Here is an 18,438-nt window from a genome sequence, read left to right on the forward strand (position 1 = left end):
GAGATACCAGCAACCTATTGAGAAATTGAATCAGAAACAATACCTGAATGCTATTATTGGAAAAACAAAGTACTAATGAGGAAGTAGAGACACCTTAAATATCATTCAATGATGAGCAGGTATCTATTAGGGGATAGTTGCATTAGAGGCATTGTAACAAATTCTTATGAGTGGATCTCTAAATTCCAATGGCAGGTCACTTAACTATTAGGAAAACACAGGTTAAAATATTAGAACATTTTTATTGGCCAGGATTACCTAAATATGTACTCACATTTTGCCAGATAGGCCATTCATGTCAGGTAGTGGGGAAACACCATCAATTAAACCAGCACCTTTAATTCTGATGCCAACTTTGAAAAATAGATTGCATAGGATTGCCACTAAAGTCAGGAATGGAAATTAGTATCTTTTAACAATTATGGATATTTCCACAAGATTTCATGAAGCAGTGCCTTTAAGAAAAAACAACTGCAAAACCTCTAGTGGAAAAGGAGTAAGTAATTTTGTTTTACAACATTTGGATTACCCAAAGAAATACAATCATATCAAGATTCAAGTTTTAGTTTGCAAATATTCAAAACATAATGGCTAATTTTGGAATAAAACAATTATTTTTCTGCTTATCACTCACAAGCTCAATGTACATTGGAAAGATGGCATGATTAAAGCTTGTCGTCAAGAATTTCCTGATGATTGGGATTTTAAAAATTTATTATGACTATTTGCCATTAGGAATGTTCCAAATGAGTCTGCAGGATTTGGTCCTTTCAAAATAATATATGGACATGAGGTGAGAGGGCCACTTAAATTAATTAATGACAAATTGATAAATCCAAATTCAGAGATTTCAGTTCCAGCTAGAACAGAAGTTTCTACAGAAAGAAACTGACCAAACATGCGAGTTGGTTAAACGCATTTGAAAAGTGTGAAAAAAACAATGAAAACTAAAATTCAAAATTTTGGTGCCGATATCTAAGTGTTAGTGTTGTTACCTGCCTCTGTGGAATCATTAAAATAATGGTTCATTGGACCTTATCAAATCAAAAATAAACTCGATGTGAATTATATAGTGAGTATTCCAGAACAAGAGAAAAAAATCAGTGAGTGTGTCATTAAAATATTAAGTTAAAGAGGTATTATCTTATAGAAGATAGCTGGGGCAAGTATACTTTCAGTAGTGAAAGAAGTAGCAAGAGAAATATCAAAACATTTGAAGAATGAGTCAGAAATTCTAAATTCAAAAATTGGCCTTCCAGTAATAGTTTAGATACAGATGTGTTTAAAAGGTTAAAGTGTATCAATTTTATCTTTCAGAAAACTATCAAAATGACTTTTAAAAGCAATCACAGAATAATCAATAAATTTTGTTTTGGCTGTTTAGGAGATTAATGTGGGGGCATTACCTGTGAAACAACATCCTTACAGATTCAATTCAGAGAGGCTGACTCAAGGAAAGGAAGACATTAAGTTGTGGATGAACAACATTTTTCAATTGAGTCATAGCAGTTGAGGTTTACCTAATGTGATGATGCCAAAACTGGATGGGGCACAAAGATCATTATCAATTCCTGCAAAGTCAAAGTGGTAACAAAAGCAGGCTACTCCAAGAAGAAAAGAAATGTGTTGTTCTGCATTTTGGAGGAAGAATAGAAAAGCTGAATATTATTTGGTCAGAGGGAAATAGATCAGGGCAGGCAACTCTTTTGGAGGGTGAGTGTGGACTCGTTGGGCCAAATTGCCTGTTTCTACACTGTAGGGAATCTAATCTATTTAAATGGAGAGAAGCTACAGAAAGCTTCAGCACAGAATTACTTAGGGGTCTGCATGCATGAATCCCAAGTTCATTGAGTAATAGGAAAGGCAAGTATAGTTTTGCCATTTATTTCAAATGGAATGGAGTGTGAAAATAGGGAGGTCTTGCTAAAACTATGCCTACGAGGTTCAACTTTTTCAAACGGAGTGTGGTTCATATGTGGAATGAACTGCCAGATGAAATGGTAGATGCAGATACAATTACAATATTTAAAGATATTTGGACTGGTATATAAATAGGAAAGGTTTAGAAGGATATGGGCCAAACACAGGCAAGTGGGATTAGTCTAGTTTGGGAAACTTGGCTGGCATGAACGAGTTGGACAAAAGGTCTGTTTCCATGCTGTATGACTCTATGACTCTATAAACTCAGCCAATCTGGCACAAACCATGAATAGAAAGCAAAGTCAATGTTTTGGGTTCAGTGATTATACCAGGAAAAGGTGTAATTTGTGCTAAAGACAGAGGGCAGGCGGACAATGTGGTCAAGGAGTGAATGATAGATGGAGATGGAACACAAAGAGAGAGAACAGAAGTTAGGCAGATAAAGGGATGGGTAATGATGAGGGGAGGAGAAAGAAAAGCTGCTTATGGAGACCATTAGTGGGTGAAAATGGGTTGGCTGTGATGAAAGCTGCCCATGTTTTGACAGAGTTAGGGGTGTGAGGGTTGGTAAGAACTTGGAAGAAGGCACTCAGAACCAAAGATTATTGAACTCAATATTGAGACTGGAAGGCCGCAAGGTTCACAAACAGGAAATTACATGCTTTTCTTACAGCTTATATTGAGCTTTGCAGGAGCAGCGCAGCATGCCCGAGACAGAAATGTTGGCCAGGGAACAGTGGTATGTTGAAATAACGGTGTGTTGAAATAATGGGCAACAGGAAGTTCAGGGTCTTTTTTATGGATAGATTATAAGTGTTTCATGAAACAGTTACCCGATCTATGTTTTGTCTCCCCACATTTTATTCCTGAGATCCTTCTATAGTAGCCTTGCTGGAAGAGCCCTCCAAAGTGCCCTCTGAGTGCAGCTATGATATTTTTCTTAATGAGTAATGCCATCTTTTGCAAACTTATTTTATCGTATGCTAAGAAAATTGATTCTAGCTGCAATATGGATTCACAGATACTAATGGTTCTTAATTACTCATTGAGGATGTGTTGCTGAACAAAGAGACTTTGGAGTGCAGGTTCATAGCGCCTTGAAAGTAGAATCACAGGTAGATAAGATAGTGAAGAAGGCGTTTGGTATGCTTTCCTTTATTGGTCAGAGCATTGAGTACAGGAGTTGGGAGGTTATACTGTGGCTGTACAGGACATTGGTCAGGACACTTTTGGAATATTGTGTGCAATTCTGGTCTCCTTCCTATCGGAGGTTGTAAAACTTGAAAGTGTTCAGAAAAGTTTACAAGGATGTTGCCAGGGTTGGAGGATTTGAGCAAAAGGAGAGGATGAATAGACTGGGGCTGTTTTCCCTGGAGTGTTGGAGGCTGAGGGGTGACCTTAGAGGTTTGTAAAAACCTGAGGGGCAAGGTCTTTTCCCTTGGGTAGGGGAGTCCAGAACCCGAGGACATACATTTAAGGTGAGAGGGTAAAGATACAAGAAACCTAAGTGACAACTTTTTCACGCAGAGAGTGGTATGTGTATGGAATGAACTGCCAGGGGAAGTGGTGGAGGCTAGTACAATTGCAACATTTTAAAAGGCATCTGGATGGGTTTATGAATAGGAAGGGTTTGGAGGGATATGGGCCGGGTGCTGGCAAGTAGGACTAGATTGTGTTGGAATATGATCGGCATGGACGAGTTGGACCGAAGAGTCTGTTTCTGTGCTGTACATCTGACTCTATGACTTGTGAACTTCAGTTGACCTGACGGGGGGGGTGCCCTATCTACAACCCATGACCCACACGTGGGCTGCCACAGCAATTCATATGACTCAATGTCTGGCTTCATTTGAAATTTGGTTACTCGTTTTGCAGAGGGCTGCTCCTCCAGTCAGATGTAGTTTTCTCTCCCATGTGTGCTGTTGCAGGATTACTGGTTAGTCTGTCAGCAGCAAATGAGAGGGAGAACTGGTCTGAGAGTGGAAGATCAGCCTGAGGCCGGGAACATGATGAAGTCTGTAATGGGTTCTGGGAACAGACAGTTTTGCTTTCATTTCAAATCTCCAGCAACTGCAGTATTTCACAGAAACTAACTGAGGTTCAGCTTCTTGTTGGGGGCAGTCTGGACCGCGAATGCAATCAGAGCTGAAAGGGAGTTCAGGGACTGGATAAGCTTGATAGCCTGCGTGGGTCACCCCTTCTGCCATTGAAAGCACAGTTGCTGCTTATCTGAGAGTTTCAGGCCAACCTGTCTGCACTCAGTCAAAGGGTGACAAGTTTTGGTGGACTGCTTCAGAAGAAATAGTCAACATGGTTTCGTCAAGGGCAGGTCGTGTCTCACAAACCTCACTGAGTATTTTGAGAAGGTGACCAAGCATATAGATGAGGGTAGAGCAGTTGACGTGGCATACTTCAGTAAAGCCTTTGATAAGTTTTCACATAGTAGGCTGATGGAGAAAATGCAGAGGCATGGAATTGAGGGTGATTTAGCAGTTTGGATTAGAAACTGGCTTTCTGGAAGAAGGCAGCGAGTGGTGGTTGATGGAAAATATTCAGTCTGGAGTCCAGTTACTAGTGTGGTGCTGGAAAAACACAGCAGGCCAGGCAGCATCCGAGAAGCAGGAGTATCAACGTTTCAGGCATAAGCCCTTCTTCAGGAATGCTCATTCCTGAAGAAGGGCTTATGCCTGAAACGTCGATTCTCCTGCTCTTCGGATGCTGCCTGGCCTGCTTTGTTTTTCCAGCACCACATTTTTCAACTCTGGTCTCCAGCATCTGCAGTACTCACTTTTTCCAGTTACTAGTGGTGTGCCACAGGATCTGTTTTGGGACCACTGCTGTTTGTCATTTTTATAAATGACTTGGACGCAGGCATAGGTGGATGGTAAATTTGCAGTCAACACTAAAGTCGGTGGAGTAGTGGACAGTTTGGAAGAATGTTACAGGTTGCAGGGGGACTTGGATAAACTGCAGAGTTGACTTGAGAGGTGGCAAATGGAGTTCAATGCAGCTAAATGTGAGGTGATGCAATTTGAGAAGAATAACAGGAAGGCAGAGTACTGGGTCAGTGGAAAGATCCTTGGTAGGCGTACGGTGTGTTAGGTTTCATTGGTAGAGGGATTGAGTCCCGGAACCGCAATATCATGCTGCAACTATACAAAATGCTGGTGCGGCCACACTTGGAATATTGTGTACAGTTCTGGTCCCCATATTTTGGGAAGGATGTGGAAGCATTGGAAAAGGTGCAGAGGAGATTTACCAGGATGTTGCCTGGTCTGGAGGGAAGGTCTTATGAGAAAAGGCTGAGAGACTTGGGTCTGTTCTCATTGGAAAGAAGAAGGCTAAGGGGGGATTTGATAGAGACATACAGGATGATCAGAGGATAAGATAGTGTAGACATTGAAATACTTTTTCCTAGGATGATGACGTCAGCTTGTATGAGAGGGCATAACTACAAATTGAGGGGTGATAGATTTAAGACAGATGTCAGAGGCAGGTTCTTTATGCAGAGAGTGGTAAGGGCGTGGAATGCCCTACCTGCTAATATAGTCAACTCAGCAACAATCCTTAGATAAGTACACGGATGATTTTGGGAGAGTGTAGGGGGACAAACTGAGAATAGTTCACAGGTCGGCGCATCATAGAGGGCCGAAGGGCCTGTTCTGCGCTGTATTTTTCTATGTTCTATGTACAGGAGACCATATTGTGAGTAGCAAATACAGTAGACTAGATTCAGTGAAGTGCACGTAAAGTGCTGCTTCACGTGGAAAGTGTGTCTGGAATCATGGATAGCGAGGAAGGAGGAAATTAACAGACAGTTATTACACCTTCTGCGATTGCATGGGAGTGCCATGAGCTTGGAAATGTTAGGAGTGGAGGAAGAGTGGTCAGAATATCCCAAAGGGAAAAGTCCCTGCAGAAGGCTGACAGGAGGAAAGGGGAAATATGTCTGATGATAACAACCAGCTGGAGGTGGCAGAAATGGTGGCTAATGATCCTTTGGACGTGGATGCTGGTGGAGTAGATAATAAGTACAAGGGATCCCTATTGCTTTTCTAGGAGGGAATAGAAGGGGTGAAGGCAGAAGTGCAAGAAAAGGGTTAGACATAGTTGAGGGCCTTGTCAACCACAGTGGTGGGGAAACCTTGGTTGAAGAAGGTGGTGGACATTTCAGAAACTGACATCATCAGAACAGATGCAATAGAAACTAAGAGAATGGAACAGAGTCTTTACAGGAAGCAGAGTTTGAGGATATAAAATTAATGTAACCGTGGGAGTCAGTGAGTTTAAATTGGATATTGGTTTGTACTTAATGGATTTTAGGAGGGTGGGGAAAGTCTCATTGAAAATTACAGAATGCCAAGAAAGCTGGATAGAGTTTTTTCATTCATTTGTGGAATGTGAGATTCACTCACTGGCTAGCATTTATAGCTGATCCCAAGTTGCCTTTCAGTAGATGGTGGTGAGCTGCCTTCTTGAACCGCTGCAGTCCACCTGCTATAGGCTGACCCATTCGGGAGAAAATTCCAGGATTTTGACCCAGCAACAGTGAAGGAACAGCAATATATTTCCAAATCAGGATGGTGAGTGGCTTGGAGGGGAAATTGAAGGTGGCGGTATTCCTATATATCAGCTGCCCTTCTCCTAGATGGAAGAGGTTGTGGATTTGGAAGGTGCTGTCTGAGGATCTTTGGTGATTTTCTGCATGCATCTTGTAGATAGTACGCACTGCTGCTACTGAGCATCAGTGGTGGAGGGAGTGGATACTTGGGGATGTAGTGACAATCAGGAGGGCTACTTTGTCCTGGATGATGTCAAGCTTCTTGACCGTTACTGAAGCTGCAATCATCTAGGCAAGTGGGGAGTACTTCATTACACTCCTGACTTGTGCTTTGTAGGTGATGGGCAGGCTTTGGGGAGTCATGAGGTGTGTTACTAGCTGCAGCATTCCTAGCCTCTGACCTACTGTTGTAGCCACTGTATTTATATGGTGAGTTCAGCTGAATTTCAAGTCAATGGTAACCCCCAGGATGTTGATAGTGGGGAATTCAGTGATGATAACATCAAGGGACAGCGGTTGTATTGTCTCTTGATAATGGTCATAGTCTGGCATTTGTGTGGCATGAATGTTACTTGCCACTTGTCAGCCGAAGCCCGGATATTGTCTACATTTTGTTGCATTTGGACATCTTCCCTGGTGGGTCGGAGGGTGAGGGGTTATAGAGGTTTATAAAATCATGAGGGGCATGGATAGGGTCAATAGACAAGGTATTTTCCTTGGGGTAGGGGAGTCCAGAACTAGAGGGCATAGGTTTAGGGTGACAGGGGAAAGATTTAATAGGGTTCTAAAGGGCAATTTTTTTCACAAAGAGGGTGGTGAATGTAAAACATAGAACATTACAGCGCAGAACAGGCCTTTCGGCTCTCGATGTTGCACCAACCTGTGAAATCAATCTGAAATCCATTTAACCTACTCTATAGTATTGTCATCCATATGTTTGTTCCAATGACCACTTAAATGCCTTTAAAGGTAGCGAGTCTCCGACTGTTGTAGGCAGGGCATTCCATGCCCCTACTACTCTCTGCGTAAAGAAACTACCTCTGACATCTGTCCTATATCTATCACCACTCAATTTAAAGCTATGTCCCCTCATGCTGACCATCACTCACTGTCCACCCTATCTAACACTCTGATTATCTTATATATCACAATGAAGTCCCCTCTCAATCTTCTTCTCTCTAACAAAAACAGCCTCAAGTCCCTCAGCCTGTCCTCATAAGAACTTCCCTCCATACCAGGCAACATCCTAGTAAATCTCCTCTGAACCCTTTCCAAAGCTTCCACATCCTTCCTAGAATGCGGTGAACAGAACTGTACACAATACTCAAAGTGTGGCCAAATAAGCAGTCAGAGGAAGTGGTGGAGGCTGGTTCAATTACGACGTTTAAAAGGTATCTGGGTGAATATATGAATAGCAAGGGTTTAGAGGGATATGGGCCAAGTGCTGGCAAATGGGACTAGATTAATTAAGGATATCTGGTCGGCATGGATGAGTTGGACTGAAGGGTTTGTTTCTGTGCTGTACATCTCCATGATTGTTTCAGTGTCTGAAGAACTGTGAATAGTGCTGTACATTGTGCAATCATCGTTGAACACTCCACTTCTGATCTTGTGATGGAGGGAAGGTCATTGACGAAGCAGCTGAAGATGTTTGGGACTAGGACAATACCCTGAGGAACTCCTCCAGAGATGTCCTGGAGCTGAGACGACTGACCTTCAACAGTCACAGCCATCTCACTATGTGTCAGATATGATTCTAACTACTGGAGAGTTTCTCCCAGATACCCATTGATTCTCCTTGATGCCACACTCAGTCAAATGCAGCCTTGAGGTCAAAGGCTGTAACTCTTACTCACCTCTGCCATTCATCACTTCTGTCCATGTTTGAACAAAGGATGTAATAAGGTCAGGAGCTGAGTGGCATTGGCAGAACCCAAATTGGGCACCACTGAGTAGGTTATTGCTGAGGTGCTGCTTGATAGCACTGTTGACACTTTCCATTTATTTATTGATGATTGAGAGTAGACTGATGGGATGGTAATTGGCTGGGTTGGATTTGTTCTGTTTTTTATGTACAGGACATATTTGGGCAATTTTCCACATTGTTGGGTAGGTGCCAGTATTGTAAATGTACTGGAAGAGCTGGCTAGGGGAGCAGCAAGTTCTGGAGTATAAGTCTTCAGTACTTTTGCCAGAATGTTGTCCGGGCCCGTAGCCTTTGCAGCAACAAGAGCCTTCAACCATTTCTTGATGTCACTTAAAGTGAATCAAATTGGCTGAAGACTGGTATCTGTAATGCTGGGGACCACTGGAGGAAGCTAAAATGGATCACCCATTTGGTACTTGTGCCTGAAGACTGCTGTAAAAGCTTTAGCCTTATCTTTCACACCGAAGTCTGTGATAGGGTGTGTCTGGGAGTGTATGTGTCAGCATAGGAGATAGGGTCTGCACGTGTGCGTGTGTCAGTCTGTCTGTGTGTGTATATAGTGCAATGGGGTCACCTGTAGTGTGACATGAACCCAAGGTCCCGGTTGAGGCATCCCCATGGGTACCAAACGTGGCTGTCAGCCTCTGTTCACCCACTTCTTGTTGTTGCCTGTCCCGAAGTCCGCCTTGGAGGACGGTCACCCGAAGGTCTGATGTCGAATGTCCCGGACCGCTGAAGTGTTCTCTGACTGGGAGGGAACATTCCTGTCTGTTGATTGTTGTGCAGTCTCCATTCATCTGTTGCTGTAGCCTCTGCTTGTCTTGCCTCAGGGCATCCTTGCCTGCAGCGTACGAGATAGACAATGTTGGCTGAGTCGCATGAGTACCTGCCACATACATGGTGAGAGGTGCCCCACAAGTAATGGTGGTATCCATGTCGATATTCTGACACATCTTGCAGCATCTACTGCGATAAGGTTGTATGCTATTGTCCTGAAAGCTGGGCAGTTTGCTCCAAACAATGATCTGATTGAGGTTTGGTGGTTTTTTAAAGGTGAGAAGTGGAGGTGTGGGGAAGGTCTTGGCAAGGTGCTTATCCTCATTGATAATTTGTTGCAGGCTGCGAAGAACATGGAGTAGTTTTCGGCTCCTGGGAAATACTGGACAAGGAAGGTGAAGGGCTCCTGCCCAAAACGTTGATTTTCCTGCTCCTCGGATGCTGCCTGACCTGCTGTGCTTTTCCAGCACCACTCTAAATCTTGTCAACGAAGGGTACCCTGTCCGTTGCAAGTCGTGTCTGTCTCCTGAGGAGGTCATTACCGTTTCTCGCTGTGGCACATTGGAACTGGCGGCCAATGAGTTGAGCATCATTCCCCATTCTTATGAGAGCAAGCCTGAGTACTTCCAAGTGCCCGTCACATTCCTCTTCATCTTAACAGATCCTGTGTATTCGTAGGGCTTGTCCATAGGGGATGGCTGTTTTAATATGTTTTGGGTGGAAGCTGGAGAAGTGTAGCATCATGAGGTTATCCGTGGATTTGCGGTAGAATGAGGTGCTGAGGTGCCCATCCTTGATGGAGATGCGCACACATCCCACGTACTTTTCACATAGGCAATTTCTCCTGCCTTCCAAAGATACACAAAACCAATACACCAGCATGTCCTATCATATCAGGCAATGGGACTCAGGGTGACACATTTCCCTGCCTTCGACTATGTCGAAGGCATCTTGAAACCCATTGTACAGGAGACCCTCATCTTCTGTTGCGACACTATGGATTTCTTACAGAAACTCATCACCCACAGATCAGTCGAACTGGGAACATTCCTCGTCACAATGGACATTTCAGCACTCTACACCAGCATCCCCCACAAGGATGGCATCGTGACAACAGCCTCAGTACTCAACACCAACAACTGCCAATCTCCGAGCACCATCCTACAACTCATCCGTTTTATCCTCGATCACAACGTCTTCACCTTTGACGACCAGTTCTTCATCTAGACACATGGAATAGCCATGGGGGCCAAATTTGCACCCCAATATGCCAACATTCTCATGAACAGATTCGAACAAGGCTTCTTCTCTACGCAGGACCTCCAACCAACATTATACACCAAGTATATTGACAACATTTTCTTCCGCTTGACCCATAGAGAGGAGTCACTGAAAAAAACTACACAGTGATATCAACAAGTTTCATCCTACCATCAAACTCACCATGGACAACTCTCTACTATCTATCTCATTCTTGGACGCATGAATCTTTATTAAGGATGGGCATCTCAGCACCTCATCCTATCGCAAACCTACAAATAACCTCTTGATGCTATACTTCTCCAGCTTCCACCCGAAACATATTAAAACAGCCATCCCCTATGGACAAGCCCTGCACATACACAGGATCTATTCAGATGAGGAGGAATGTGACGGGCACTTGGAAGTACTCAAGGATGTCCTCATAAGAATGGGATACGATGCTCAACTCATTGACCACCAGTTCCGATGTGCCACAGCGAGGAACTGTAATGACCTCCTCAGGAGACAGACACGTGCTGTAACCGACAGGGTACCCTTCATTGTCCAGTACTTCCCAGGAGCTGAAATCTACACCACGTTCTTTGCAGCCTGCAACACATTATCAATGAGGATGAGCACCTCGCCAAGACCTTCCCCATACCTCCACTTCTCACCTTTAAACAATCACCAAACCTCAAACAGATCATTGTTCGTAGCAAACTGCCTGGCTTTCAGGACAATACCATACAACCTTGTCATGTTGGACGCTGAAAAATGTGTCAACACGGATACCACTATTACGCGTGGGGACACCTCCTAACATGTACATGGCAGGTACTCATGTGACTCAGCCAACGTTGTCTATCTCATCTATGCTGCAGGCAAGGATGCCCTGAGGCATGGTACATTGGTGAGACCAAGCAGAGGCTACAGCAATGGATGAATGGACTCTGCACAACAATGAACAGACAGGAATGTTCCCTCCCAGTCAGAGAACACTTCAGCAGTCCGGAACATTCGACCTCGGACCTTCGGGTGACTGTCCTCCAAGGCAGACTTTGGGATAGGCAACAACGCGAAGTGGACGAACGGAGGCTGACAGCCATGTTCGGTACCCATGGGAATGCCTCAATCGGGACCTTGGGTTCATGTCACACTACAGGTGACCCCATTGCACTATACACACACACACACTCTCTCATATGCTCATATATACACTCCCACACACACCCTCTCACAGACTTATATCCCTTTACACTCACACACATACACACACTCTCTCTCACACTCATTACTATCCCCCACACAAACACACACCCACAAGCACACATACACATATAAGTTTGTGGGGTGAATTTGTACTGCAGAATTACATTTTACTTTGCTCAAAACTGCATGAAACCATGTTACATTCTATAAATCCATTTCTTAAGATTAGAATCAGTCTGACCATTGTGGCACAAACAGCCTCACACAGGGATGCTAACACCTTCAATGATTATCTGGGCCAACATGACACCAATTGTTAAAGTTCACTTGAGAATGTAACTTTTAAAAAAAGCTTTGTGATTTACACATGAAAGAACTGAAAGCAACATCGTGATTCTAAAATATGAGAGACTTAACAAACAATCCAGATCTTTCTTAATATACAATTTCAGTTACGTCACACTGTAAACTTTTTGCTATAAATTCCGTGTCTTACAGTCTTATTCTCCATAACCACCTGAGAAAAGAGCAGCGCTCCGAAAGCTCGTGCTTCCAATTAAACCTGTTGGACTATAACTTGGTGTTGTGCGATTTTTAAATTTTGTACACCACAGTCCAGCACCGGCGACTCCACATCATGTCCACTGACGTGGGAATGGAATTAGAGCGACAAGTTTAGATTTTGAATGTGGTGAGCTCATTGTGCCAATAGTTGTCAGTAAAAGCAAGTGGAGATGAAAGAAACAAAAACACCCACAAAGAGGTGGGTGGTTGGGTTGTGGTGATTACGAATGGTTACAACTTGGAATGGCTGAGAGTGGAAAGGGCTAAGTCGAAATCCAGGCGCTGACTGTACGTGGGTGACTGCTGCCGCGTTTCCCTTTACAGTCAGTTTCGATTTTAGATGTTGCCACTTCCTGAAAGTGTCTAGCTGACACAGTGCGCTGCGAGTGGAGAGCACATCACCGACTGTAATGCGAAGGTTTCCCCCGAGTCCAGCTTCAGCAGCTCCGGGAGGTAAGGCGGCTTTCACCGTGATTTATTTGGCACCTTGTTGGAGCGCTGGCGACCTGTCGGAAATCTCAGTCCCCTCATATTCGTGGACTGACTTTCAGGGATAAACGTACGCTGGTTGCTTCGAGAACTTCTTTCTTTGTAACGCGCGGTTGTAATCACTAACCCGTTATGAGTGAAATTCGGGCGTTTTCCTATCTGAGGGCGAAAAGGAGAGTTCCTGTCGCCTTTAAAATGGCGCTGAGGTGTGCGATCCTAACATTGCTTGCCTTCCCTGTTCATCCCCAACATTAACTGCTCGACACACTTTGGTTTATTATTATTGTTATGGGCCGGGCAGCTGCTACTGCCGCCGGGTCCCTGGAGTTGACCCTGCATCCTGCCCCTGAGCCAAGCACTGCACTATAAACATTGACAGGAGGAAACAGCAAAATGTAAGGCTCTGTAAATCTGTCGGTCATGTGAGTTTCTTGTGCGAGAGAATCGTGTTATTTCTCTATTGCTTTCTACAGTTTCCTCAGTAGATTTAACTTTATAATTCCTAATGGCACCAGGCAAGGGTTTATTGTGTCTTTTAATATTGCAATGTTCACCTAGAAATTATTGCTGGTGATGTCAGTGGATAAAAGCTCACCACGTTTACAGGACATTCCTTTAATTTCTATTAATAAGGTCATGGATTACCTGGATTAAAACAATGTTTGCAAGAATAGGGTATCCTTTATTTTCTATTTATATAGGCCATGGATTAGCTGGATTAAAATAGTGGATGCAGGAATACCACACAAATGCATAAATAATTCTGCCAATGGTGACTATTGAGTTCTGGTAGATAAAGAACGACTACAGATTAGTCAATGCATTTAACTAGTGAGGAGCTGGTATAATTTATCACCTCTGTGTTGATGTCTCTTACCCCCATCCGTACCATCTCCAGATTTAATTCAAAAAGATTTGAAATCTGGAAACAAACACCAGAAAACATCTCAGGTTGGAGTTTCAGCTTATACATAGAGTCACAAAGATGTACAGCGCAGAAACAGACTCTTCAGTCCAACTCATCCATGCCAACTGCTATCCTGAATTTATCTAGTCCCATTTGCCAGCACTTGGCCCATATCCCTCCAAAACCCTTCCTATTCACATATTCATCCGGATGCCTTTTATATGTTGTAATTGTACTTCCTCTGGCAGCTCATTCTATACACACACCACCCTCTGTGTGAAAATGTTGCCCCTTTGGTCCTTTTAAATCTTTCCCCCCTCACCCTAAACCTATGCCCTCCAGTCTAGACTCCCCCACCCCAGGGAAAAGACCTTGTCTATTTATTTTTCATAAAAAATGATTCATAATTACCATTGTAATCTTTGATGATATAATCAAGTTTGCAGTTGAAGACTTTAATTCAGCACCCACTGCATATTGCACTCATGGCAGATATTTGAAGTATTAGCAATTGCAAAATTATTAGAATTATATTACCACCAGAATACTTTAAAACAATTTCCTTCGAGTGGTACAGTGGTAGTGTCCTGACCTCTACACCCAGAAACCTAGGTTCAAGTCCCACCTGCTTCAGAGGTGAGTAATAACATCTCTGAATAGATTGATTAGAAAAATAGGTTAAATTGTTAAAAACTCCAGTTGGTCACGATTTTTTAAGTCCTATTATTATGAAAAGTTGGACCTATTAAGTCACTGTCAAATAAAAATGTTTCTATTGTAATCCTTCAATGATAAGAATATTATAATGCAAAATAAAATTTAGTTTACAAAACTTGCTTCACTATAATCCAGATATTTTTAAACATTGTCTTTTCCCCATGGTGGGGGAGTCTAAAGTTGAGGGCATGGATTTAAGATGAGAGGGGAAAGATTTAAAAGGGATGTAAGGGGCAACTTATTCATGCAGAGGGTGAAATGAGCTGTCAAAGGAAGTGGTTGAGGTTTGTACAATTACAACATTTAAAATGCACCTGGATGGGTATATGAACAGGAAGGGTTTAGAGGAATATGGGCCAATGATTAATTTAGGATATTTGATCAGCATGGACGAGTTGGACCGAAGGATCAGTTTCTATGCTGTACATCTCTGTGACTCTATTTTGTGTATTGATCACATTTGCTATGCACAGTGTTATCTATAATGGTTTATAATTGTTAAAAAAAAGTAAAATATTTTATAATACCAAAATCCTATCTCATCATGCCAATGTTTATAACAGAAACATTGGCCTAGGAAGTGATTTACCTCCCAATTCAGGCTTAAGCTCAGTGGTGAAAATGTGTTGCTGGAAAAGCGCAGCAGGTCAGGCAGCATCCAAGGAACAGGAGAATCGACGTTTCGGGCATAAGCCCTTCTTGATGCTGACAGCAAATGGATACATACACTGGGTCTCCTTGCATCATCAAGCTGTGACAATCTGTCAGGAGAACTGGTGGCACCCCAAGAGCTAAATGTAGTGATCCTGATGAAGAGAAGCATCAGTGAGCTGTACACCAGATCTTCAGTAAGTCTGGATAGAGGGAGTGCAAATGAAAGGGAGGGCAAATATTACCAACAGCAGCCCACAGTAAAAGGGCAGATCCAGAAGAATCCCTGCTCCTCGTTCAGATGAGTAAAAATATTGTTCGCAGTTCCTTAAGTGCCTCTAGTTTGGTTCGAGTTAATTGTTAGCATGAAGGTCATGATGCAGTCAGTCACAATCTGAAGTACTTTTGCAGTACTCATCTCATCCATCTGCAGTAGTGTCAATGGGCCTCCAATTGTTCTATTTGCAAAACTAACCTTTATTCATAAATGATCTGCAAGTTCATTACAAAATAATTCTAGTTGGACATTACAGAATGAAAAGTTACATTTCTCAGTTAAGCACTTTACACTCTTGAATGCTTCAAACCAAATACAAAACTGAAACATTTACTAAATGTGGACCAGAAACTATGCACGTTTCAATGTTAGCCACAAAGTGTTCAATATGTTGTCAGCCCCTCGGTATATTATAGCAGACAGGCCTTGGATGGTGACCTTTTCCTACAGTGCTTTGGCAGTGGATTCCCCAAACTTTAGTATGTCCCTCAGTCGTACACCTTAGAATGTGTCAGTCTTTAAAACTCAGTTGAGAACAACTCTTTGCACTGGAAGACAAACAAGTTTCAGACAGACCAAAGAGCATCTTTGATCAAGTTGCTGGATCTCCAGGTGCAGTTGATGTTTGTCTTGATGTATGTCCCAGAACAGAGTCTATAGAGCACAGAGTCCTGTGTTACAGATCTCCCTGGGATGAACCTCAACAAAAACCTCTGCATCTCACTTCAGGGATTCTTTGCAAAGACACATTCCAGAATGAAATGTATGCCAGTTTATTCACCAGTACTACTGTTCTGAAGGTGCAGAGAGTCCAGGCCTACATTAAAAATCTGACAGGTAGTGCCCTTCTCACCACCAGCCAAACTACATCTCCGTGCTTGTTGGAAAATTCTGCCAATGAGACATTCTGCCAAATTATTTTGATGGTTCTGCTCAGACAACCATCTAACAGATCAAACATCATCTTTCCCTGTGATGATTTTATGTACTGACTGCTGCATATGGATTTGTGGGTCAAAGATGCTTGCAAGTATAAATTTTTTCCATGAGGGATAGTGGTGCAACGTGGTCCAACTACTGTGTTCCCCTGCAACATGGCCAGACCCACCCTTCACAGGTAGAATCTCTGCATGTGGTGACACTAAATGATTGCACACTGACTGTCTAGGCACAGCTTGATGCAGCCACACACAAATGTGACCGTCATGGTGAGGTTGACATTAGCACATTTTTCACACTCTATCCAGAGACTTTGATATGGTAACTCTACCCCCCCCCCCCCCCCCCCCCAGCTGTGGTGCAGGATCAGGGAATGGGGCAGAGCTGTGCCACATGCATGAACAAGAGCAGCTCATACCCAGTGACAAGGTTTTTATGCAATTTGGAGAGGGATCTGCACTCGCAAGTGCCCAGTTTCTGCTCCTCCCCATTTTTAGCTTGCCCCTCTGAACCAGATTCTTAGCATTTTCAAGTAATCTGACATGATGGTGCAGAAAATAAAAGATTGGTCAATTAGCTCCCTAAGAACTTGGTCTCACCACTGCCTTGATTGGCCAAGGCTCCTGAGGTCAGATTGAACTCGTTACAGATGCTTATCAAGTCTGCACACTGACAGTGGATCTGAGCAGAAAGCAGCGATGTATCCATGTACAGGAAGCCTTGACCTGTAGGCCTCTGCTGCCCGCAATTATCATTCTGCTAAAGCCTGCATTCATCTTGGTGGACTCCGTGAAAGCCTCAGTGCAACACACAAACAAGGCAAGAGAGAGGACAACCCTGCCTGACTCCAGATCCGATTCAGAAGCTTTCTGATTCCTATCCTTTGATTGAAACTCTTTTGTGTACAGCAGTCAGATCCAATTGCAGATTCCCTCCCAAAGTACATCTATCAGATAGGTGTGTGATATTCTGCCAAAAAAATGTTTCCTTGCCCAGGCAGATGAAACAAGTGTCCACTCTGTTGCCATGCACATAAGTGACCACAGTAACAGAGGTGAATCACCAACCTTCAAACAGACTTGACCTTATTGACCAACACACTAGACAGAACCTCATCGTCTACATTCAGCAGTCAGATTGGTTGGCAACTCCAAATTTCCTGCCAATTGTTATTTCAGGTGTAAAGTCTCTTTTAATGTGGCAATTTTAATCTGGATTTGGAGTGCATCTAGTCAATCTGCCATAGGTGTCTGTGCATGTCAAATCAGTTAGGTTGTCCAGGGTCATTCAGGCAATCTGCCTGGTCACAGAGGTCAGTAGCACAGAAAGTCTCCGTGCTGCTGACAGAGTCACAGACGTCTGCAGCACAGATAAACATCCTTCAGCAGTGAAAGGGATGGATGGCAGACCAATGGCAGCATCAGATGGGAACAGGAGGGGTGGACTCACCCATCCCCGGGCACATGGGTCCAGCTCAGACATGGCGGTCACAGGAATGGTGGCGATAGAGGAACTGAGACCCAAGAGTCCAGTACAGACATTCAGTAGCCTATTTCAGAGACTCTGGCTCATGTCAAACAGTGACTGGAGGAGCAACAGAGGAGGAACAAGAAGAGAGAAAAGTAAACTCTATTGCAGTAAAATCTTGCATTATGTTCCGTATTTCAAGATGCCACTGGAGCATGCGACACTTTACATATAACACATGAAAAAACACTTTTCATGGTATTCTTATATACAGGTGACAATCTGAGTTTTCTATGAGCTTATACTGGAAACCACGTGTAATATTTACCATCAGATTTGATAATGGATCATTCAAATTTATCTTGTTTTTTTAAAAGATGCAATTGAAATTTAGAAGTCCAAATTAAGTTTTTAACCAAATATGAAATTCAAAAGCTTACACTTCACAATAACATTCTTAAATTTGTCTACCAAATTAAGTTTCATGTGTCTTAATGCATTCATGTGACAAGTTTTGAGGACCTGCAGCACTTTGTACAATTGTGATCCCCTTACTTGATAGAGTTGTCATTGTATTGGAGGCAAATGGGACTATATAACTAGATTGATCCAGAGATGAGGGATTTGTCTTATGAAGGTAGATTGTGCAGGTTAGGCCTATCCTGTTTGGAGTTTAGAAGAATGAAAAAAGATCTATTTAATATAAGATGCTAAAAGGCATTGACAATGTAGACGTAGAAAGGAGGTTTCCTTGTGGGGAAATCTGGAAAAAGAGGTCATGGTTTTAAGGA

General features: G+C 43.0%; 1 protein-coding gene across 2 annotated transcripts in view; it reads left to right on the forward strand.

Moving 5' to 3' along the window:
* Positions 1 to 12,533: 12,533 nt before the first annotated feature.
* The window catches only part of LOC122552801 (TNF receptor-associated factor 5-like), a 68,414-nt gene continuing 62,509 nt past the window's right edge, over positions 12,534 to 18,438 (forward strand). For both annotated transcript variants that reach the window (XM_043695758.2, XM_043695760.2), the window contains exon 1: positions 12,534 to 12,653. The gene's annotated coding sequence lies outside the window, so the exon portion shown is untranslated. The remainder of the gene's footprint in view (positions 12,654 to 18,438) is intronic.

This window comes from Chiloscyllium plagiosum, unplaced genomic scaffold, assembly GCF_037043375.1.
Source record: "Chiloscyllium plagiosum isolate Xiang-an unplaced genomic scaffold, Cpla_swu_hap1 HiC_scaffold_10, whole genome shotgun sequence".
NCBI classification, from domain to species: Eukaryota; Metazoa; Chordata; class Chondrichthyes; order Orectolobiformes; family Hemiscylliidae; genus Chiloscyllium; species Chiloscyllium plagiosum.